The sequence below is a fragment of the Bos mutus genome, chromosome 27 (genome assembly GCF_027580195.1).
Source record: "Bos mutus isolate GX-2022 chromosome 27, NWIPB_WYAK_1.1, whole genome shotgun sequence".
In the NCBI taxonomy this organism is placed as follows: Eukaryota; Metazoa; Chordata; class Mammalia; order Artiodactyla; family Bovidae; genus Bos; species Bos mutus.
The window spans coordinates 33,303,232-33,327,502 of NC_091643.1; positions in this window are offsets into that span (position 1 = coordinate 33,303,232).

Sequence of the window (24,271 nt, forward strand, 5' to 3'; positions counted from 1 at the left end):
TGGGAAAGGAATATATTTGAGTGCTGAGCTTATTTTTAAATTTGGTTTTACCAATTTACAGTTGAAGCAGATGATTTTTGACACTTGAAAAATATCTAAGTTTCTGATCATGTTTTTTAATTTTAGCTTCAGGAAATTGCTGAATAAACTATTTAATATGTAAATAAATAATATTAGAGAATCAGGATGTTGGATTTTCTCTTTATTTGAGCCATATTACTTTCAAAGTTTGCAAAAAAGTGTAAAGTGTGGATTTAATCAATTTATTTGACAAGAAGCATATGTAGGAGGTCATTTTAGTAGGTATACTAATCATGTGAAAGCTGGAAGTTTTATGAACCTTAAAGTAGCATAAACAAGGCGTAAGTGTGTCTTTATGAGAAAAAGGAAACTTTTGTTGACAAATTATAGTCTAATGAAAGAAGAGAGTGAAGGTAAATTAGTTTAACTTTTTTGATAGATCGTTATATATATACTTTTCCCATATAATTTTCCCATCTACAAAAGCCAAAGATTTTTAAAAATCAGAATGATCTGTCTCTTAATTACTTAAAAACTATTTGAGATAGAGGGAGGGGAAGAGTAAGAAAGAAAAGTGCTCCATATTGTACCCATGCTGGGTGCCAGGCTGGGTCCAGGTAACCTCATGGTCACTGGGGCTTTAAAGGAAGAAATGCAAGCGGTAAGGGCTCCACCTTGCAGATGAGGAAACACAAACCCAACTTCAGTGTCTGCTTTAGGTTCAACTGTAAACAACTTTAAGAAGCGGAATTGCAGCTCACTTATCTTAATCCCAAATCATGCTCTCGATTCTACTATGTGAGAAAAAAAAAAACAAATCAAAATACTTGTTTTCTTTATTTTCATCTCCCAATAACAAGACTGAGGATTTCATAGGATAGAAAAAAAAGTTTACCAACACATGATAATTTTAAAATATGATCTCATCTTAAAACAGAAATATGACAAATGAAAAGAAAACCAAAAGTGGAGGTGAAACTGATTATTTGACAAAGTTTTATTGAGTGCTGGTCACCATTTTTAGACCAGAAGAGGATGGAGGCATAAAGAGATGACTCTATCCATGCCCTCATTTTTAAGTTTGAAATTCAAATCATCCTAGGTATAAACAAATCAAGGCAGTACTCTATTTTCTATCGTGGTTATCTACACCTAACTTATGCGTATGGAATGGAGATATGGTATTTTACAAACTTAGGTATTTCAATTTCTGTAAAATGTTTTTAACCTGAGAAATGAGGGCTATGCAGAGATTAAGAGCATGGACTCTGGGACTGGCAGGGTCTGAATCTATATCTTATTTCCACTCTTTCCTGGTTGTCTTCTTCAAGCTCTAAGAGGTTTGCCTGGAACAGAGAGGTAAGACGAGCACCTGCCTATTAGTGTCCTTACAAGCCTCAGATGAGACAGGAGGGGGCAACAGCCAGCTATGTGCCCAGCACACAGCAGTCATTTGCTAATAAGCTGCTCTTGATAGCTTACACTGCTATTAGCAGCCGTCTGTTAAGCCCAAATGGAAAAGTTGCAACCAGCTCCTGTTTGCAATTAGAATAAACTCCAGAGTCTGGGATGCAAATTAGGTTTCTTCTATTAATATTCCCAGTCATTTCCTCCATATCCATTGCTCTCCTTCTATCTTTGCCCACATCTTCACATATTTTTATAGAACATAAAAATGAATAAATTGTAAGTATATATGTAGTATATAACATTTAATATATGATAAGGAAAATATATTATATAGAACATACACACACACACACACACACACACATATATTTGGCTGCACAGAACTTCCCCAACCAGAGCTCAAACCCTTGTCCTTGGCAATGGAGCACAGTCTTAACCACTGGCCCACTAAAGGAGTCTTACGTATATATTTTAAAAATTGTTATAAAGTCTTATGTTGCCATTGATCTCCTAATCTACTTTGTTTCATCTTTCTGATTTTTTAAATATACTTTTCAAGGACAGGTATTGAAATTATCCTTTTGGGGGGCAAAATATTATGGTTCTACTTGGTACATCAGTTACTTGAACAATTAATTTTTTTTGCTATATGTACATTCAAGTTGATTTTATTATCAGCTTTTAAGATAGCATGTGAACACAAACCAGATCAGTGGCAATGCTTAAACAGCAAAATTTTGAAAAGAAAATGTCAGACTGCCAGATAATTACTTGGACGTACCTTTCTCCCACTTTTCTCCTCTCCATTTTTCCTTCATCCTTCTGTCTTTTCCATTCTAAGGACCAGAACATTTCAATTGTACATGTGAAGTATTTTTAGCTTTTGAGAAAATGTTGCTTTGTTTGGAATACACAATGGAGAAGAGATATAAGAAAAAAAAAAAAAGCTCAAAAATTAAATGATCAATTACTCAGCTATCAAGTCGTGAAGGAGCAATTAAATTCCCTAATAACTGAAAAACAATTTCATTCTTTATGCATTACTTTCTCTAAACACTAATGATTCACGTTGAAGAGTTCTATCTGCATTTTGAAAACAATTGAGTGTCTTAGATTAATGACATGATTTGTCTGTGTTTTCTCCATTATTCAAAAGAAGAGAGAGTTAGGTACCAGCTTGGCTGCCCCACCCATGGCTTGTGTCACTAACTTCTGAGAGGAAGGTGTTCAAAGGCCAGATGTAAATGAGCGAGAATTCAATTAAACCAACAGAGAACAAGGACAGCCCTTGAGATGATATTGCAATTGTAGCTGTAACTTCTTGAAACTCTATATTTTCTGTATGTCTTGGAACAGGCTGAAATAATTTTCCAATTCAGGGTCAAAATAAGTGAAAATGAAAAAGAAACAAGGAAAAATACAAAAATTGAAAAACAAAAGCAGGAAACGTCTTTTCACGCTTTCACCTTCAACATTTACTTAATGAACTCCTGCTAGGTTAAGTGCCAGGAACAGCTTCTAAACTCCTAGTAGAATAAATGCCATTCAAAATTAGGTGCAATCTACTGTCAGTTTATGCAGAGAAATTGATTATCTAGAGGCTTTCTATCTGAAATGATTCCTTCATCAGTCTGTATTCTATGGTGGAGAATAACTCAAAAATAAACATTTGATTGGGCTAAAATATTTGATTGGGCTAACAATCTAGATTATTTACTGTTTTCTGCATGTTCATCTGAAAATGCCTCTTTTTTTAAAAAATTATTTTTAATTGGAGGATAATTGCTTTAAAATATTGCGTTGGTTTCTTCCATATATCAACATAAATCAGCCATAGATACAGGGAAGGCTGGCATGCCACTGTCCATGGGGTCACAGAGAGTCAGACATGTCTTAGCAACTGAACAACATACATATGTCCCCTCTCTTGAACCTTTCTCCCTTCTCTCAGCCCATCCCATTCCTCTAGGAAGTCACAGAGTACTATGTTGAGATTCCTGAGGCATACAGCAAATTCCCGTTGGCTATCTATTTTACATATAGTAATATATATGCTTCAATGCTACTCTCTCAATTCCCCCCACCCTCTCCTCCCTCCACGCTACCCACACGTCTGTTCTCTACATCTGTGTCTCCATTACTGCCAAGGATATAGGGTCATCGGTGCCATCTTTCTAGATCCCATACGTCTGCATTAATATGAAAATATCTTTTTAACTTTCAAACAGAATATAACCATTTTACATGCAAGGTGGAAAATGAAGAAAAGAAAAATGCCCATAATCATATCACTCTAAACTTACACAAATATGAATATGTCTATATATCATTAGTTTTGTTTTGTTTGGTAGTCAAAATCACAGTGCACCTTTAAATATTTGACAGTTGAAATAAATGTATATAGCTTTAATTTCTGCCTTTTCCCCCTTGTAATAAGAACGTGACTTCTTATTACTGCATGGTCTTTAACAGCATCAGAGGACATACAGTAATATATCTAACCAGTCCATCCTAAAGGAGATCAGTCTTGAGTGTTCACTGGAAGGACTGATGTTGAAGCTGAAACTCCAATACTTTGGCCACCTGATACAAAGAGCTGACTCATTTGAAAAGACCCTGATGCTGGGAAAGATTGAAGGTGAGAGGAGAAGGGGATGACAGAGGATGAGATGGTTGGATGGCATCACCAACTCAATGGACATGAGTTTGAGTAAACTCCGGGAGTTGGTGATGGACAGGGAGGCCTGACGTGCTGCAGTCCATGGGGTCGCAAAGAGTCAGACACAACTGAACGACTGAACTGATCTGAATAATACATCCAGGTTTCTCCTGCCATTGGATATGTTTTCAAATATCTCTACAGATACTGAGCAGCTTCATATGTTTATGACGCCACTGTGATTATGAAAACAAAAACATTAGAAATCAACATATTTTTAATTTTTTTCTTTATGAGAACAGCTTTTTATGTAAGTCCATTTTATTTCTAAATTAAAAAAAATTGAGAATGGGATTGACATATAGACACTGCTATACTTAAAACAGTCAACAAGGGCCTACTGTGTAGCGCAAGGAACTCTGCTCAATATTCTGTAATAACCTATATGTACAAAGGATCTGATATGTATAACTGAATCACTTTGCTGTACATCTGAAACTAATACAACATTGTTAATCAACTATATTCCAATAAGAAATAAAACTTTAAAAGACAGAATTCCACATATTACTATCACATATCTGATATCTTTTTAGATTTATCCTCAAAGCCACACAGATTCGACAGAGACTGGTGGAATAAATATCAACTCATCCTTTCCAAAGAGTCTTTCCACTGATTAAGTTTGCTAATTTCCATTTAGCAGATTAAGATATCTGGGAACAATGAACCAGGTCACCCCAAGTTACCTTCATTCCATGGCACACTCCTTGAATTCCCTCCTTCTTAGAAACATTTTGTAGGTGGCTGGCTGTTTTTCAGAGGAGAAGCAAAGCAGCTCAGACATTGCAGAAGTTATAGTTACCTAATTGGCCTCCTACAGCTGTGTCCACAAGGAAAAACCCCAACACTAACTCTCTCCCTTAAAGTGTTATCAGGGTAAGAAGTTCATGTGGTTCCACCCAGAAATCTGAATCTGAATCTGGCATCTGAATCTTGGTGGAGAAAGAAAATGAACAAGAAAGAGATCAGCATCTAGGTACCGAACCCTGACTGTTAGCAGTAACATGTACTTTTCAGATATAGGTACTTCAAGAAGGAAGGTGAGGTTCAGAGGGAGAAATCCCAAGTACCAGGAGATGCACGCTTTATCATCTGGCTGGTACAGGAAGACGGGGCAGTGCCAAGGCTTCTGAGCATCTTTATACACCCCGACACACAGTCTTCCACCCCGTTTATAGTTAAGGTCCGAATCCTGTAAGTAATTTTTTTCTCTGTAAAAGATTATTTTTAATAGGATAAAACAATATTTCAACAGTTTCCCCTGTAAGGAATGACCTGGTGGGATAAAGATTACATACATGTAGAATATATAAATGGAATAAATACACAGTTTAGCCCAGATTTGATGAGGCCTCGGGCTTCTTGGGGTGGGTAGTTCCTGAATCTGGGACAAGAAGATCGTGTCTAATGGAAATTCTGTAAGGTATTCCACCTTGCAGAGCGCAGTGCGAAGGCCGGCTTTAGGCTACATCTTTTCTTGGGTGAGGGTCATCAGGGAGGAAACTCTATTCTGGGAAGATTTCCTCTCCCCACTCAGGCACCAGTGCCCTCCTTCTGTAATCCCCAGGTCAAAACTAAAACGTGAATGACTGATGACAGTTTAAAGTGTTACACCTCCTAGGGGGAAGAGAATGCTAACAGGCATCAGAGCTTGAAGCTAAGCGGTGAGGTTCAGAGGGAGAAATCCCAAGTACCAGGAGATGCACACTTTATCATCTGGCTGGTACAGGAGGACGGGGCAGTGCCAAGGCTTCTGAGCATCCTTATACACCCCGACACACAGTCTTCCACCTCGTTTATAATTAAGGTCCGAATCCTATAAGTACATATTGTATGGCAACATTTTTTCTTTTGAGGTGGGTGGTATAGGGGAGGGAGTCTTGGTGATGATTTTAAATTTCCTGGGCTTGTGGCAGAATCCATTCGACTCACTTTTATTGGCTCAATTCTTTAGGTCTCAGATCTCCGTATGGATGCTACTTACTAGTCACACTTTAGGCAAGTCGGTTCATTTTTCTAGCCTGATATATTCAGTGTGGGGAGAAAAATATAAATAGTAGTCCCTACCTTCCTACATTTGTTGCATGGATTAGATGCAACATACATACATTTCTTTGCATATTGCCTGGCACGAAGCAGGCACTCCATCAATAGTATCTCTTCACTTTCCTTAGTTCTACGCTTTTAAGCTATTAATGGTTTGGGGTCAGAGGACTTTGAAAATCATGGCCATTAATATTTTTATCTAGTGAGTCTTAGCATCAAGCTGCATTTAATGTATCTTTTTTCTTAGATTCCACATACAATTATTACCATACTATATTTGTCTTTCTCTGACTTACTTCACTTAGTATGATCATTTCTAGGTAAAGGCATTATTTAATTTTTTTGGATGGCTGAGTACATATACACATCACTATATATAAAAATAGATCATTGACAGGAACCTAGAGTATGGTGCAGGGAAGTCTACTCAATATTCTCTAATAACCTATATGGGAAAAGAATCTGAAAAAGAATGGATATAAGGATAACTCAGTCACTTTGCTGTACACTGAAAAGTAATACAACATTGTAAGTCAACTAACTCCAAAAAAGAAAAAAATTACATTAAAAAAGATGCATTTAATGATGACATTCTGGAAAATCAAACACAAAGACTGCTTTAAATGACTACTGCACCATTTTCTTTATTAACCCTCATCTCTGGGTCCATCCATTTGAATAATATGAGCTGTCTGTGTCCACATTAATGATGATAACCCTCCTGTGGTGCTTGAAAGAGATAACAGTCCACAGTAGCAAAAATTCATATGAAGGATAGGATCAGGATTTGTCTGAGCAGATTTTATCTTAAATATTTAAAGACAAGCAGTAACCATTAATTTTAGTGTGAATCAAGAGACTGCATTTTAGCATGCAACTTCAAAAAATTATCTCTATATTCCCTATGACTCTGAAGGGAAATGAAGACACTATAAATCATGATATTTCCCAACCTCACTAAACTATTCTGGAAAGCATTGTATATACAACACTTTTTAATGGTTTTCTGAACTTGTAGTCTTTCTTTAAAACTCTTTTGTTTCACTAATAGATGCCCAGCATTAAAACCATCTTTGGAGCGAAAATTGGTAAGATCTAGTATTGTTGCTCGGAGAAGGCAATGGCACTCTACTCCAGTACTCTTGCCTGGAGAATCTCATGGACGGAGGAGCCTGGTGGGCTGCAGTCCATGGGGTCACTACGAGTCGGACACGACTGAGTGACTTCACTGTCACTTTTCACTTTCATGCATTGGAGAAGGAAATAGCAACCCACTTCAGTGTTCTTGCCTGGAGAATTCCAGGGACAGAGGAGCCTGGTGGGCTGCCGTCTCTGGGGTTGCACAGAGTTGGACACGACTGAAGCGACTTGGCAGTATTATTGCTCTTTAGTGGCTCAGACATGTCTGACTCTTTGGCAATCGCATGAACTACAGCCCTCCAGGCTCCTCTGTCCATGAGATTTGCAAGGCAAGAATACTGCAGTGTGCTGCCATTTCCTCCTCCAGGGGATCTTCCAGTCCCAGAGATCAAACCTGCATTTCCTGCAGTGGCAAGTGGATTCTTGACCACTGATCCACCTGGGAAGCCCATAATATTCAGTATTACTAGAGTAGTAATTCTGGATCCCAAGTGTGTATCACAATCAACTGATAAGGGAATCATTTAAAAAAAAATACAGATTTGTGACTATCACTCCAGATTACGAATTGCAATCTCTAAGGTAGGAAAGGCAATGCCAAAGAATGCTCAAACTACTGCACAATTGCACTCATCTCACACGCTAGTAAAGTAATGCTCAAAATTCTCCAAGCCAGGCTTCAGCAGTATGTGAACTATGAACTTCCACATGTTCAAGCTGGTTTTAGAAAAGGCAGAGGTTTCAGAGATCAAATTGCCAACATCCACTGGATCATCAATAAAGCAACAGAGTTCCAGTAAAACATCTATTTCTGCTTTATTGACTATGTCAAAGCCTTTGACTGTGTGGATCACAATAAACTGTGGACAATTCTGAAAGAGTTGGGAATACCAGACCACCTGACCTGCCTCTTGAGAAATCTGTATGCAGGTCAGGAAGCAACAGTTAGAACTGGACATGGAACAACAGACTGGTTCCAAATAGGAAAAGGAGTTCGTCAAGGCTGTATATTGTCACCCTGCTTATTTAACTTATATGTAGAGTACATCATGAGAAACGCTGGACTGGAAGAAACAAGCTGGAATTAAGATTGCCGGGAGAAATATCAATAACCTCAGATATGCAGATGACACCACCCTTATGGCTGAAAGTGAAGAGGAACTCAAAAGCCTCTTGAGGAAAGTGAAAGAGGAGAGTGAAAAAGTTGGCTTAAAGCTCAACATTCAGAAAACTAAGCTCATGGCATCTGGTCCCATCACTTCATGAGAAATAGATGGGGAAACATTGTCAGACTTTATTTTGGGGGGCTCCAAAATCACTTCAGATGGTGCTTGCAGCCATGAAATTAAAAGGCACTTACTCTTTGGAAGGAAATTTATGACCAACTTAGATAGCATATTGAAAAGCAGAGATATTACTTTGCCAACAAAGGTCCATCTAGTAAAGGCTATGGTTTTTCCTGTGGTCATGTATGGATGTGAGAGTTGGACTGTGAAGAAAGCTGAGCGCTGAAGAATTGATGCTTTTGAACTGTTGTGTTGGAGAAGACTCTTGAGAGTCCCTTGGACTGCAAGGAGATCCAACCAGTCCATCCTGAAGGAGATCAGTCCTGGGTGTTCAGTAAAAGGACTAATGCTGAAGCTGAAACTCCAGTACTTTGGCCACCTCATGCGAAGAGTTGACTCATTGGAAAAGACGCTGATGCTGGGAGGGATTGGAGGCAGGAGGAGAAGGGGACGACAGAGGATGAGATGGCTGGATGGCATCACTGGCTCAATGGATATGAGTCTGAGTGAACTCCGGGACTTGGTGATGGACAGGGAGGCCTGGTGTGCTGTGATTCATGGGGTCGCAAAGAGTCGGACATGACTGAGTGACTGAACTGAACTGAAGGTAGGAAACATGTATCTTTATTAAAAAACGTTCTTCGCAGGTAATTCTTAATAGTAGCCAGCTCTGAACCTGTTGTAGAAACATGTGATTACAATGCACTTGGCAGCTCCCTGCTGGTTCCTGTGCTGACAAATAATGAAAAGAGACAGAGGATGGGGATTGACACTTACAGCACATGTACATTTGTCATCTGTCATGTGTGGCAATTAAAATTTTTCCCCATTTAAACAGCATGACTGGAGATAAGCACCATGATATCTATTGTGCAGTTGGAACATGTGGCTCTGAGAGATTATTGATTCTGCCTAGTTGGACATATAAACACTTCAATGGTCGAGCCTGTTATGAACTCAGATATATCTAAAGAGGCTGTTCTTGCTATAGGACCACACTGCCAAATACAAGTGATGTGAATTCAGTGGGTGAGACCTTGTTGAACCTCTTTTTCAACATCTCCTTGGTTAATTGCACTTCTCTTAATGCAAAATATATAGCTACACATCAATGATTCCTTTTCTAACATGTGAAAGATTCTTATGATATGGAAGGCACTGGGAAAGAGGTGATGCACAGGACAGTGAGAAAGGGGTCCTGGCTTCAGGTAGCCTACACACTATGTGATTGTGACTGTGACAAATCCACAAGAAAAAGAAAACAAAGAAAGAAGTCAATGGAAAGCACTAAGCATGTAGCAAAGAACAGATTACATCTCATCCAATTTATCATTAATCATTAAATTTGCTGTTATTAGGGATACATACTTTATATTCCATTAAAAAAAAGTATACAGTTTAAGTTTGCCAGCATTTTAGTCCTGCTGCTGCTGCTGCTAAGTTGCTTCAGTCATGTCCGACTCTGTGTGACCCTGTAGATGACAGCCTACCAGGCTCCCCTGTCCCTGGGAATCTCCAGGCAAGAACACTGGAGTGGGTTGCCATTTCCTTCTCCAATGCATGAAAGTGAAAAGTGAAAGTGAAGTCGCTCAGTCGTGTCCGACTCTTTGTGACCCCATGGACTGCAGCCTGCCAGGCTCCTCCGTCCATGGATTTTCCAGGCAAGAGTACTGGAGTGGGGTGCCATCGCCTTTCAGTCCTGCAGGCACACAAATTGATCCTACCAGCTTCCTGCTGCTTTACAGTGTCTTTCATTCATTCTTGGAGACTTGGTCCAGTTCCCGTATGGCTTAGAGCGTGATAGTAATCCTTGTGCAAACATCTCAATAGTATAACAGCCTGGCTTCATCTACCTGTGAGTATTTTCCTTTCCTAGGTCCCATGAAACACTTGATGGTTACTTTAATGCTTGCTTCCCTAATACCACATTCATAGCCAGCCCTCTGCTCTGGTTCTGTGCTTTCTGCAAGTACGATAACTTGTGTTTCAGAAGTACAGGGTAGTGCAGTCTTTTAAAGGCATTTTAAATGGCAATTAATCTTAACATGTTTAGCATTAGCTAGGTCCATAACTCAACTGAAGAAATGAAAGGACTAACAGTTATGGCCAAGCCAGCACACGCCCAGGCAGAGACTATGACCTTACGACTTCTGCCTCACCAATATGAACATGCATCTGGATTTCTGATACATTAAAAGGTGAAAAATTGTACATCAAAAATCAATTGAAGACAGTAATTAAAGCCCAATAAGGACTTCTGAATGGGATGTGGAGGGAAAGCATTGTAGAGGGGTTACTTCTGAGTTCATCAGGGACAGTGAGGTTAAATGGATGCCATGAGAAGAGCAAGAATTCCAGTGGCGGGGAGTTGCTGAGACCAGGGGTACAGCAGGGAGAAAATGGGAGGGCTCTCCGGCAGGTGATCCCCAGACACAGAAGGCATGATGCTTAAGGATGCCTGTATCTCAGTGTCAGATGCTCTCACGACTCTGCACACAGAATATCTGATACATTCTATGGCCTGTTTAATAAACTACAGTCTTCAGAAGAAAATCCAAGACCTTAGGAACTGGCTTTGAACTCCAATTTCTGTTTTTCTCTCCCACTTAGCCCAGTGGTCCTTCAAGCTCCACTGTCTAGGGGAGCAAACCTTGCCACCCCCAAAACCTCTCTTGAGCATGTGGATGACTTCCAACTGGACACAATCAAGGCCCAAAAGACTCAAGAAGACACGTTGACCTTCCCACTAACTGCCCAAAGAATGTAGACAGAAGACCTGTTCAGTAAGGAAGCTGTCACTACAGATCACTCACTAATGTAGGAACAAGGTGTGTGAAAGGGAGGAAACTCGCAAAGTCTGTCAAAATTCCTCTGTGGGTCCCACTCTCTCTGCCTGGCCCAGCTTTCCATCTCCGAATCAATTGCCTTCTGCCTCTTTGATGTCCATTACTACTACCCCCAACATTCTCTTTGGCTTTAGCTGAAGATGGTATTATTCCAGGTGAGGGTTTTGACCATTTTGGTGAGTTACTCAGTTTTTTTTTTTTTTTTTTTTTTTGGTCTGTTTCACATATACATGCTATTTGCCTTCTGTTGAATTTGCATGTCAATTTATTCTGAGACCAACCAAAAGAACCCAGCAATACAGAGAAAAATTTCTTATTCCTCCATGCATTGCTTGGAGTATGCTTCTATCTGGACATATGAGTCCTTTGACTTGAATACACTGACCTCTTCCAATGCACAGTGATGGCAGGGATGGAAATTTCTCAACTGAAAAGCTTTCTTGGTGGTTCAGATGGTAAAGAATGTGCCTGCCAATGCAGGAGACATAAGAGATTGGGTTTGAACCCTGAGTCAGGGAGATCCCCTGGAGAAGGGAATGGCAACCCACTCCAGTACTCTCACCTGGAGAATCCCATGGACAGAGGAGCCTGGCAGGCTACAGTCCATGGAGTCGCAAAGCATCGGACATGACTGAGCAACAGACACTTTCATTTGTAAACCTTTCTGTAAGACAACTACACAAAAACCGCCTGAGGTTTATGCTTTGTCAGAGTCTTAGGTGTGAGCAGGTGCCATTCAGCTGTTGTGACTGCCTGTTAGACTGTGGTCAGCCTGAAAAAGAGCCATCCTATTACTGATTGCTTCATGCAAAAACAGGATGCAGAGCCATTAAGGGCTCCCAGTGTGGCCAGGCACTGAATCACTTTACTCAATGTGTGATTTTTCCTTCTTCTCCTCCATTGGGAAAGACGACAAGGTGGTTAGCTGGAGAGTGCACTGTGCATGTTTATGTGTATTATTCATGAGGTTAGACACGATCTCAGCCAAGTCATGATTTGTCTCACTTTTGTGAAGCGTTTCTTTGAAAAAGTTGAGGTACCGTAATTGCATTTTAAAGATACATAATAAATTAGGCTCTGGTTAGAAGGTTTGCTGAGGTGTGAACTAACCATTTTGTTCCTTTCTCTTTTATCAATGGTTGCTTCAAACCCCATGGTCTTGGGAAGACAAAAAGATGCACCAGAATATCAAAGGCTATAGGTTTATTACTATACATTATGAATAATTTAATGCCATAACAAAATAACACACTGATAAAAGCCAACAAGTAATACTCTATTCATAGCTGACTGGATAATCAAAGCTATTGAAGGTGCTTTTTCTAATACTAATTTAAAATTTGCATTATGAATTCTTGCCTTTCCAAACCGATAACCTCTTTTTTGATGAGGAATACCGTACACCCTTTACAGACCTCTACAATTGGGTTCAAAAGTACACTTTCAGTATATGCAGCAGAAGGAAAATACTTCACAGATAAAGAGTAATTTCACCTTAACTATTTCACCTCTTCCTTATTCTATTGGCCTAGTATGTGAAATTCTATGATCTATGGGTTTCCTGTAGAGTTCCCCAAAGATCATACTGACCACAGGAAAACAAACAAACTATAATTAGCCTATTAAAAAAAAAGGAAAAGAAAGGTAGTTGGCCATCTATGGAAAAATTCAAACAGATTTTTGGCCAATCCAACAATACTATAATTTTACTGAAAAGTTAGAACTTGGTCCTTAAGAACTCTGCTACGCTATGCTAAGTCGCTTCAGTTGTGTCCGACTCTGTGCGACCCTAGAGACGGCAGCCCACCAGGCTCCCCCATCCCTGGGATTCTCCAGGCAAGAACACTGGAGTGGGTTGCCATTTCCCTCTCCAATGCATGAAAGTGAAAAGTGAAAGTGAAGTTGCTCAGTCATGTCCGACTCTTAGTGACCCCATGGATTGCAGCCTAACAGGCTCCTCTGTCCATGGGATTTTCCAAGCAAGAGCACTGGAGTGGGGTACCACTGGTAATATTCAAATAGCCACAGGTTGCAAAACTAGTTGGCCCTACTATGTGGACTGCCAATTATCCCTGATTATAGTTTCCACTGATTAACAGGTTATAATGCAAATGTTCTGTCCTTGTCCATGGAGTCTGTCTTTTAGATTATTAGTAGATGGCTCTCCTAGTTGTTCTTAGATGTTTTACTTTGTCTTTATAACCAGAGAAACACACTATTTACAACCTTTGGTAACAGAATATAACCTACCAGAGAAAACTGCACCAAGCTCTTTGGTCACCTTTGAGCGACTTCTTTAATCACTGGGTTGTCTCATGTTTGGCTTTGTTTTGTTTTCTAATCCCCATTGTCCATTGTAGACAAAGGAGGGAAGTTCAAGGTCACTTTCAGTTCTCTGAGTGACTCAGATCCTTAGGAAGACATGATGCCTTTTTCTTAAGGACTTTGATAACTTTCAGCACATTAACTAATCATAATGGACTGATTTAAGTATTATTAAAAAAAAAGATATATCATATTCTTTTCTCTTATAGAGGATGTGCTTGATCAAGAACAGAACCTGTGGTGGATCCATTTCGATATTTGGCAAAACCAATACAATATTGTAAAGTTTAAAAATAAAATAAAATTAAAAAAAAAAAAAAGAACAGAATCACTGAGGTCTTATCATCAGTCACACAAAACAAGAATCAGAAATGCTGAGCCATTTCCTGAGAGAAATCTCATGAGACTACTTTGCAGGTAGAGGGATAAAGAATATTATAGAGACAATGGGTCTCCTAAGGACTAGGGTGTGGGTGCAAACTGCCCTTTCCTATCTCTGCCCATTTGCAAGCCTCACTCCCAGCTGGGGAATGACTAGTACTTTCTAGTAGATACTGGGCCTTTTTATCTGCTCTCCATACACTCTTATCTGAGGATTTAAATCTGTATGTCAGTAAGCTGCAACTTCATACAACTATGCCATCTTTTAAGTAATCAAAGCAGAGACTCTCTGAAGTCAAATGATAAAACAGACAAGTAATGAGATTGATTCCAGCCTGTTTCTCTCAGAGAAGCTGAATCATAAAAGACTAAAGGAAGAAAGCCTAAGCCTTTTATGAAATGGCTTGAGTTGTGAAGTATGCATTTTCATTTATATTTAGACATTAGCTCAAAAATATTTGAGGATAGCTAATATTAATATACACTTGTTTAGAAGAAGGTATTTTGGGTGTTATTCAATATGTTCTCCACCAGACCAACAGCAAAGTTACTACAATTGTTCTTTTTCATTTTCCTTTTCCTTAAGACAAGTTTCAAGTTAAATTTTATACTTAAATACAGGTATTTGAACTATTTGGGCCAATTTTCTATGACAATGAAATCTGAAGCTTCTTTGTAAACCTTTCATAGTCTTGTCAAATGACAACAGACGATAAAATATATTTACCTCCTTTTAACTTTCCAAAGTAAGAGTTTACAAATAGTTTATGTATTCAATAAGTCCTCTTTGAACATCTGCTTCATACAAGGCTCCAAATTATTCCCAAAGGATAAAACAAACACAAAGAGGACCATTTCCTTCAAGACTAGGAATTTATGATCTAATAAGGCTCTTAATGTCTTCGTGTTATCCTTTTTTTGTTGTTGTTAAAAAAACACACATTAAAATAGCGGAATTCACATTTAGTAAGTCTAACGAGAAGTTGTCTGCTGTACCATGGGAATGAAGTGATATTCATGAATACTTACTATATGTCAGTCATATGGTAGTGCTTTACAAGCATCAACTCATTTTCAAAAATAGTTCTCTTTAAAGCCATTTCAAATTTACCCCAAAATTGAAATACTAGTACAAGTACACTGAGAGACTTTATTCATATTTCACTGACTTTCCAGATGATGCCCTTTCAGGCAAAAGGCCTCATCCAGGATCACATATTGTGCTCACTTGTCCTGACTGGTTAATCCCCATGCAATCTGGAACTCTCCCTAGGTCCTTTCTTAACTTTCACGACTTGAACCGTTTTGGAGGTAACCAACCAGACACTTTGTGGAATGTTCATCAGTGTAGATTTGCCTACTGTTTATTCATGTTGCCGTTGTTTGGTCACCAAGTCATGTCCGACTGTTTGTGACTCCATGGACTGTAGCCCATCAGGCTCCTCTGTTCGTGGGATCTCAAGACTGGATTCAAATGATGCACTTTGGGTTGGCACAGCACACAAATCAGGCTGTACACTCTTTACCATGTCCTACTGGTGACACAACTTAATTTGTCCCTTTACTGATAAACCTGCTTTCAATATTTTCTGATTGCCATAGGAATATATATTCCATTCCAAAGTTCAAATAATGAATATATTACTGAAGTGCCAAAGAAAAATTAATTAGGGCTTCATTGTCCCATAACGGCTCTAATCAGTTCAGTTCAGTCACTCAGTCGTGTCTGACTCTTTGCATCCCCATGAACCACAGCACACCAGGCCTCCCTGTCCATCACTAACTCCCAGAGTTCTCTCAAACTCACATCCATTGAGTTGGTGATGCCATCCAGCCATCTCATCCTCTGTCGTCCCCTTCTCCTCCTGCCCCAAATCCCGGTGGCTAAAGTACTGGAATTTCAGCTTTAGTATCATTCCTTCCAAAGAATACCCAGGACTGATCTCCTTTAGAATGGACTGGTTGGATCTCCTTGCAGTTCAAGGGACTCTCAAGAGTCTTCTCCAACACTACAGTTCAAAAGCATGAATTCTCCGGTGCTCAGCTTTCTTCACAGTCCAACTCTCACAGCCATACATGACCACTGGAAAAACCATAGCCTTGACTAGACGGACCTTTGTTGGCAAAGTAATGTCTCTGCTTTGAATATGCTATCTAGGTTGGTCATAACTTTCCTTCCAAGGAGTAAACGCCTTTTAATTTCATGGCTGCAGTCACCATCTGCAGTGATTTTGGAGCCCCCCAAAATAAAGTCTGACACTGTTTCCACTGTTTCCCCATCTATTTCCCATGAAGTGATGGGACCAGATGCCATGATCTTTGTTTTCTGAATGTTGAGCTTTAAGCCAACTTTTTCACTTTCCACTTTCACTTTCCTCAAGAGGCTTTTTAGTTCCTCTTCACTTTCAGCCATAAGGGTGGTGTCATCTGCATATCTGAGGTTATTGATATTTCTCCTGGCAATCTTGATTCCAGCTTGTGCTTTTTCCAGCCCAGCGTTTCTCATGATGTTCTCTGCATAGAAGTTAATTAAGCAGGGTGACAATATACAGCCTTGATGTACTCCTTTTCCTATTTGTAACCAGTCTGTTGTTCCATGTCCAGTTCTAACTGTTGCTTCCTGACCTGCATATAGGTTTCTCAAGAGGCAGGTCAAGGTGCCAAAGCCTTTGACTGTGTGGATCACAATAAACTGTGGAAAATTCTGAAAGAGATGGGAATACCAGACCACCTGACGGACCTTTAGGTGGGCATAAAACCATGATCCTGTCTGTTTGCATATCTTAATATGCAGTGATCCTACTTGTATGTTTCAGATTATTTCTCTTAATTCCCACAATGACCATACAAGCACTCTTTTTTCTTTTTTTAGTCACCATTTGCTAAAAAGGACATTTGTCCAAGGTCACACACATAGGGAGTGAAAAGAGGTCTTTTGACAACAAACCCCATGTTTTACTACATATTGAGTTATAAAGTCTAGTGGCATGTATAGGCTTTATATGTCATCTATCAAATTGAAATCTTTAATATCTGTGAATGATTTTTTTTTTTTTTTGAGTTAACAGATTGTGAACTATGGAAATAATATGGCACAGTTTAGGTGAAGGAAAAATTTCTCACCATCTTTACAGTATTGATCAGAGTATTTTTCAAACCTATGACTATTGGCTGAACTCTCTGGATGGCTTTTTAATTGTGTCTTTACTTTTACTTTGCTTATATTATTTGTAGTCAAATATTTTAAAATAGTATAACCAGTATGTTTTGTTGAAAATAGTCCTGAAGTTAATGTTAAAGAAACTGGATTTTATATCTAGTTGTCACTGACCAGCTGTGAGACCTTACGTAATTTTCTTAATTTCTAGGTTCTTCCATTCTCTTTTCCGTAAAATCAAGAAAATACTCCCCTTGCTTTCCCACATACTATGAAATTTAGTACAATGGAGAAATCAGTATGTGAACAGATGGGAAGCACTAGATTTCTCTTTCTTTTCCTTTTATCCTTTCTTGCCTTCCTCCTCCACTTCCACCCCCAATGAACTATGACAAATTGTGTCCTGCTACTCAAGGTGCAGAGAGCACAACTTGCCATGATGAGAAGATAACCCACTTCCTTTCCTGAAGGTTCTGGAGATTCATACCAACTACCCCAAACTTTAAACCAAAGTTCATTATTCTTTGTCTTTCTCTTTCTCACAAAATGATATTTAAATGCCTTGTGGACCCTGATCTTAAAAAATGAAAGGCCTGGTATAGGATGAAGGCTGCTAGCTGGTAGGGAGAACAAAGTACCTTTCAGTCTCTCCAGAATTTTTTTTTCCCCAATATTGAGATACAAGCTTAATATAAACCTCAGTAGGTGACTTTGCTGAGTTAAACTTAGCATTTACAAACCCCGTTTTATTTATTCTCATCTTCCCACACATGCCTCCCTCTCCACTTCCCTTCACCATGCTCCTTCCCTCAGAATGTTTCAGGGTTTTTCTGGGAAGGCTCTGTTGCCTTTTTTCCCTCCAACATCTGTCCTTCTTTTGGCAGAAGACAAAAATGAGTTATCATATATCCTTAGTCAATTCAAATTTGCATGAAGTTTATACTTGGACTTATTCAAAAGATGTTGCTTATTTTTCTGAGAGGGGATTCTTGAAAAAGGAGGGTGAATGAAAGAAAGCCCTGTGTGCTTGAACAGCATGGAGGGGCAGGGAGCAGATGGGATACTCCTGAGAAAAACACAAGAAGTTCTTATGGGGTGGCCTTGATGATGTATCTATCCACCCCTGATCATGATACTTACCATCTAGCTAGATAAGTAGTGAAAGCATTTTTGTTGTTGTTTAACTGCTTGGTCATGTCCAGCTCTTTTGTGATCCCATGGACTGTACCCCACTAGACTCCTCTGTCAATGGGATTTCCCAGGCAAGAATAGGATCTCTCTTTCTCTCTCTCCATTCATTTTTTAATCATTCATCCATTCATCAACTACAGCATTATAGTGTAGGTAGTGTGGCAGGAGTTGGGATAGAAAATTAGAGATAAATAAGACTCAGTCTCTGCTGTCAAAATGCTTACAATATGGTAGGAAGATTAGATTATAGAGCAAAAATCACTTGAAAAAAGTGATTTGGCTTATTCTCTTCCTCAAGGCCAGAACTGGAAATATGCATTTATTCTGAAGATACAGTGTCTCAACATTTGTTGTTCTAGATCTTGAACAAGAACAATCTTCCATGTATCTGCCAACCACTGAGAACAAGTTTTGCTCACTGCACACTCTACTGATCTCTACTGAAATCTTACACAATCAACTCAACTAATAAAATTAGAAACCATGTCTCACAAAGAAAGTAAAGAAAGAATAGAGAAATTATAACTTGTAAATGAATTAAATTTCAATTTACCTTGGTAAAATTTAAATACCTTAAAAAAATGTTACAAACTATACTGAAACTTCACTGTTTAAAATTGGCCATTCTCACTAAGTCAAAACAGAAAAGAAAAAAAAATGAGTCTTATTGTTATATGACTACAGTATAATCTAAAGGAAGCCAAGAATATTGCTTTTTTTTTTTCCCCACTGTTTTAAGATTACCTAAAACTCACTTCTCTTATTAACCTCATCTTCGAAGAATAGATATTATTGCTTAAAATAAATATAAATTTTCTTCTTGCTGTATTTACTATTCTTTGTATTAGAAAAAATACTAAACCAGTTATTAGTTCAAATGAATAACTGGTCATTATCAATTTGTCCATGTTTAAGTCAAGGTGCTGTTTGTGATTCTTTTATTTGGCAAATGTTGCTTATTTTGTAACCTTTGTAATGAGTAGTTAAGTCAGTGTAATGTGGTATCAGAAGGTCTCAGTTTAATCCTCTTTGTAGTTCTATAAATTTGGGCAAATCCTGTGTGACCTTTTAGCACCATTATGAAGCTTAAATGACTAAACAAATTATTTGACCCTAGAATTAAGTGATAAATGAATACACATTAAATAATATTATAAGCAGTTTTTTTAATTTTATTTTTAAACTTTACAAATTGTATTAGTTTTGCCAAATATCAAAATGAATCCACCACAGTTTTATTTTTTTTTAAACATCTATTGAGAATCTTAGATCATTATAGCAATATTTCTTAGTAAGTAAACCATTAAGATTTAGGTCAACAATTTTATAATTTAAAAATATGGCATATTAGTCTCAGTTTGTGTGTGTGTGTGTGTGTGTTCCTGATCTGAGGGGAGAGGTATATCCAACTAGATTCATCCTGTTCAAATCATGACCTTATTAACTGGCTGGGAGAGTGTAATAGGACATGCATTTTGGTCTTGGCCTTGATTTCAAGTGTCTGCTTCAATTCTGGGGTAATTTCCAGACAATGTTTTTAGCTGCTCTGCAGTAAAGAGGCCTTTCATTGTCCCATCAGCGTGCATCCTGCTTGAGAACGTGCCGTGGACAGAAGCATGCCACTATGTCCATTCACGTCTGAATCTGCTTCTATTTTCAAGTCCTGGGGGTTTTTCAAAGGTCCACTGAAATACACTCTGCCTGCACTTTACAAATCTCTTTGACCAGCAAGCCCCTCACTGGCCTGTGCTCACAGACAGAAGATGGATTCTGATGTGTGTGAGGGCACTGCGAGAGCCCTGAGAGGTGACAAATGAAAATTGGCCTGTCTGGTAAATTTCCAGGAAATCTGCCAATCTTCATCATGTGCTCTTTATGCATCAAGCCGAGGTCAAAAATTAGAGGTTTGCCTGCCAAAGCTAGCCAGCAGACGCTTTCTGTTGGACCCACATTATTTTAAAGTATTTGTCACTAGTTGCTAGCATTTAAAAATTATGAATTTCCTATAAAACTTGTCTGTTTGAAAGTTGCTAAGAGAGCAAATCTTAAAAGTTCTCATAAGGAAAAAAGTCTGTAACTGTGTACGGTTGATGGATGTTAACTAGACATTGGGATCATTTTACAACATAAACAAATATTGAATTAGTATGCAGCACACCTAAAACCAAGCAGACCTCAGAAGGTAGTGTGGGTTCAGTTCTGGATCACCAAAAGAAAATGGATGGGGCAATAAAGTGAGACATATAAATTTTTCGGTTTCCCGGTGCATATAAAAGTTATGTTTACACTATGTGCGCTGTGTGCTAAGTTGCTTCAGTCGTGTCTTAGTCTTTAAGACCCCATGGACTGTGTCCTGCCAGGCTCCTCTGTCAATGGGATTTTCCAGGCAAGAATACTGAAGTGGGTTGCCATTTCCCTCTCCAGGGGATCTTGCAGACCCAGGGATCAAACCCTGATCTCCTGCAATGCAGGCAGATTCTTTACCATCTGAGCCACCACGACAGCATATTAAGTGTGCAATAGCTGATGGCTAAAAAAAAAAAAAATGTACAGACCTTAATTAAAAGAATACAGCTAAAAAAATGTGAACCATTATCTAGTAATACAGGGTTGCCACAGACTGTCAATTTGTAAAACAAAAAAAAAAAAAAGAATATGCAAACTGCAATAAAGTGAAGTATGCCTATATAATGTTGCATGTCAATTATATTTTAACTAAAAAGAAAAAAAATCTGGGTTTCTGGCTTCTATTAAAAACACAGAAGTGACGAACTGGTTTCATACCCCATGCTGGGGGCTGAGCAGAGGCCCTACTGTGCAGCTGCGAAGAGGACAAACAGGGGCTTATCTCTGGTTCCACCCTTAGCTGTGTTCCTCAGGCAAGTTGCTTCCCTTCTCTCTGCCTCTGCTTTCTTGGCCTTGAAATGGGGATGATAATCAGACCACTCATTCAGGTTGTTGCGGAGATAGAGTAAATGAATATCTATAAACCAAACAGAAGAGCGCCTGATCCATAGTATGATTAGTGTAAACACCAGCAATTCCATCAGCTTTCTACTTTGCCCCCAAACCAACCCACTCCATTTCATGGACTATTTTCTAACTTGTAGATGCTGGAATTTTTAACCCTTTGAATCATCATTATTTTCCCTGAAGTGAAATTGTAGATACAGACTCACTAGTCTCCAAAGACTCTAATAATTGGTGCCTTGTTCTGTCTGTGTACAGTCGTGTGTTCCTCTTTGAGACTCTAAGGACTGTAGCCTGCCAGGCTCCTCTGTCCACGGGAGTTCCCTGGTAAGGATACTGGAGTGGGTTGCCATTTCCTACTCCAGGAGATTTTCCCAACCCAGGGATTGAATCCATGTCTCCTGCATTAGGAAGTGGGTTCTTTTACCACTAGAGCAACCTGGGAAGCCCCACTCTAATAAATAAGTGATTCACAAGTTTAAAAAAACTAATTTTTTAATTAAAAAAAAACAGCTAGCATTCTACAGATTGTTAAAAAATCTAAATTACCATTTGGAAATCCTGATACAGATTTTATAAATAAGTTATCTGTGAAAGACAGCCAGATTAAAGAATCTAAGACTCATGTTTTACCATCAGTTAAAATAGCTTATGAGTAACAAGGCAAGCTTTTGTTTACCATTTCAGCTATTTTTAGATTTAGTTGTGGTACTCTGGAAGTGGAATGTAGATATTTATCTTTTTTAAAAAAATGGATTTGATTGTAATAATGTTTCATGTTGAAAAGGACATAAAATTGATTTTCTGATAAGAGTTCAAGTGATCCAATTAAAAAGCCATTACAAGTGATTATGATAAGTAACCATGATAGGTTTTCCAGCACTGTGGTTCTACAGTCTCTTTCTCCCCAGAAGCAGTGGATAAGACAAAGCACAGGAAGACGAGTTAGAGCTGCAGGTTCTCCTGGCAGGACCATTAGATGCCTGAGCACCTTCCTTAACCTTTCGAGAAGCCTAAGGATTCATCTACACAACAGAGAATTCCTTGTTATGGCAGTTGGGGATGGGGTAGGGGGTGGGTAGGACAATTGTTAAATGAATTAAGAGAAAACACAGTAAATTTTAATAAAATGCATCAGGCTAATGGTTGTGTGTGTGTGTGTGTGTTTTAGCATTTTATACATAGGATCCAATAAAATAAAATAATTGAATTAATCATCCAAAGAGTTTCACATTTTTCAGTTTTTAATGATTCTTCAAGTCCATGGACCTCCTCCTCAATACATGGCACTCAAGTTAAGTATATTTCATCTTATATAAAAAAAATAATTGTGCTAAACAAAAGAGAGAGAAATCTTGTGAACTTCTCTTTCCAACAGTCCAGACTCTATTTTGTACCTACAAACACACAAAGCTGTTAGAAAAGGATGCTAGGCTGCACCATGCTCTCTAAACCAGTAAAAACCAGTGTCAGTGAAAAGCTATGCTTTCTAGTGGTGAGATGCTGGGAAAAAAAATCATCCCATTCATTATTCTGGACAGGTAAGAAATCTCTCCTGGGAAGCCTGTAAAAATCTACTGCAAAGAGTAAAGCTGTAATACACTGTCAGCAACAATTTGCCTTGGTAGGCGATGGACAACATGATCTAATAGCCCCTTTTATTTCTAATTTCTCTGATTCTCTCTTTTTCAAGCCTTACACAGTTCTCTTAACCCCATTCTGTTACATACTGAGCCAGAATCGCCCCTTGTTCGAGCTACTTTCCAGGTACATCTGGAAAATTCATTTAACACTTTGTTCAGTGGGTTAACTCTTTCAGGACTTACGTGTTCTGAATGAAACCTTTGTGTTTACATGCAAGATATGGTAATTCTTATGAGTTGATACAGACAGTGTTTCCCTACAGAGTCAAAATTAGCAAAGAGCTGGAACAGGAGCTAAATATCTCTCCTTATTTTTAGCTTTTAACAGTCCCTGCCTCCAAAATCCTCCTCTTCTGTAGCAGCCTTGCTACTGCTTGTCTCCCTACTACACTGATCTTGTTTAAAAACACTTAGGATCTCTGTGGATACAGGATAAAGACCAAACTCATTCAGATGATAATTTCCACAATTCCTACATTTTTTTGGAAGAAACTGTTTATAGAGCACCTGTTTGTATCAGGTACTGCTCCAGAAGCTGAGGGTACAGCAGTGAAACGCCCTAGCCAGGAAATCTGACCTCATGTGGCTTACCTCTCATAGGAATTCAAGCAAGAAACATGCAAATACATGAAATACAGAATACATGGAGAGTGATGAGTGGAAAATAAAGAAGGAAACCAGGACAGGTAAGGCACTAAATGGACAAAAGTTCACTTTAGCTTGGGTAACCAAAGAAGACTTCTTGCATTATTATACTTATATATTGTACTATTTTTATTTCTACCTGTGTCTTCTCCACTCAGAGGAAGAACCACTGCCTTATACATCTTTGTATTTCAAACGCCAGCTAATATTAATAAAATAAACAATTAAATGATACATTGTGATCTATTTATCTTCTGTTCTTAAAACAGATTTTGAATCTGTTTTCTAAATTAATCAAAGATGAAACTGGAGGCTTATTTTTGGGCATTTGATTTTGGGGAAAACCACAAAATACAAGTTCTATGAAGGCAGGGATACCTGCCTGTTATGTTCACAACAGAATCCCAAGTGCGTAGAATTAGGTCATGGTAGGGACTCAATCACTTTTTGAGTGAAAGAATGAAACATTTGGACAATGAACATCCAGA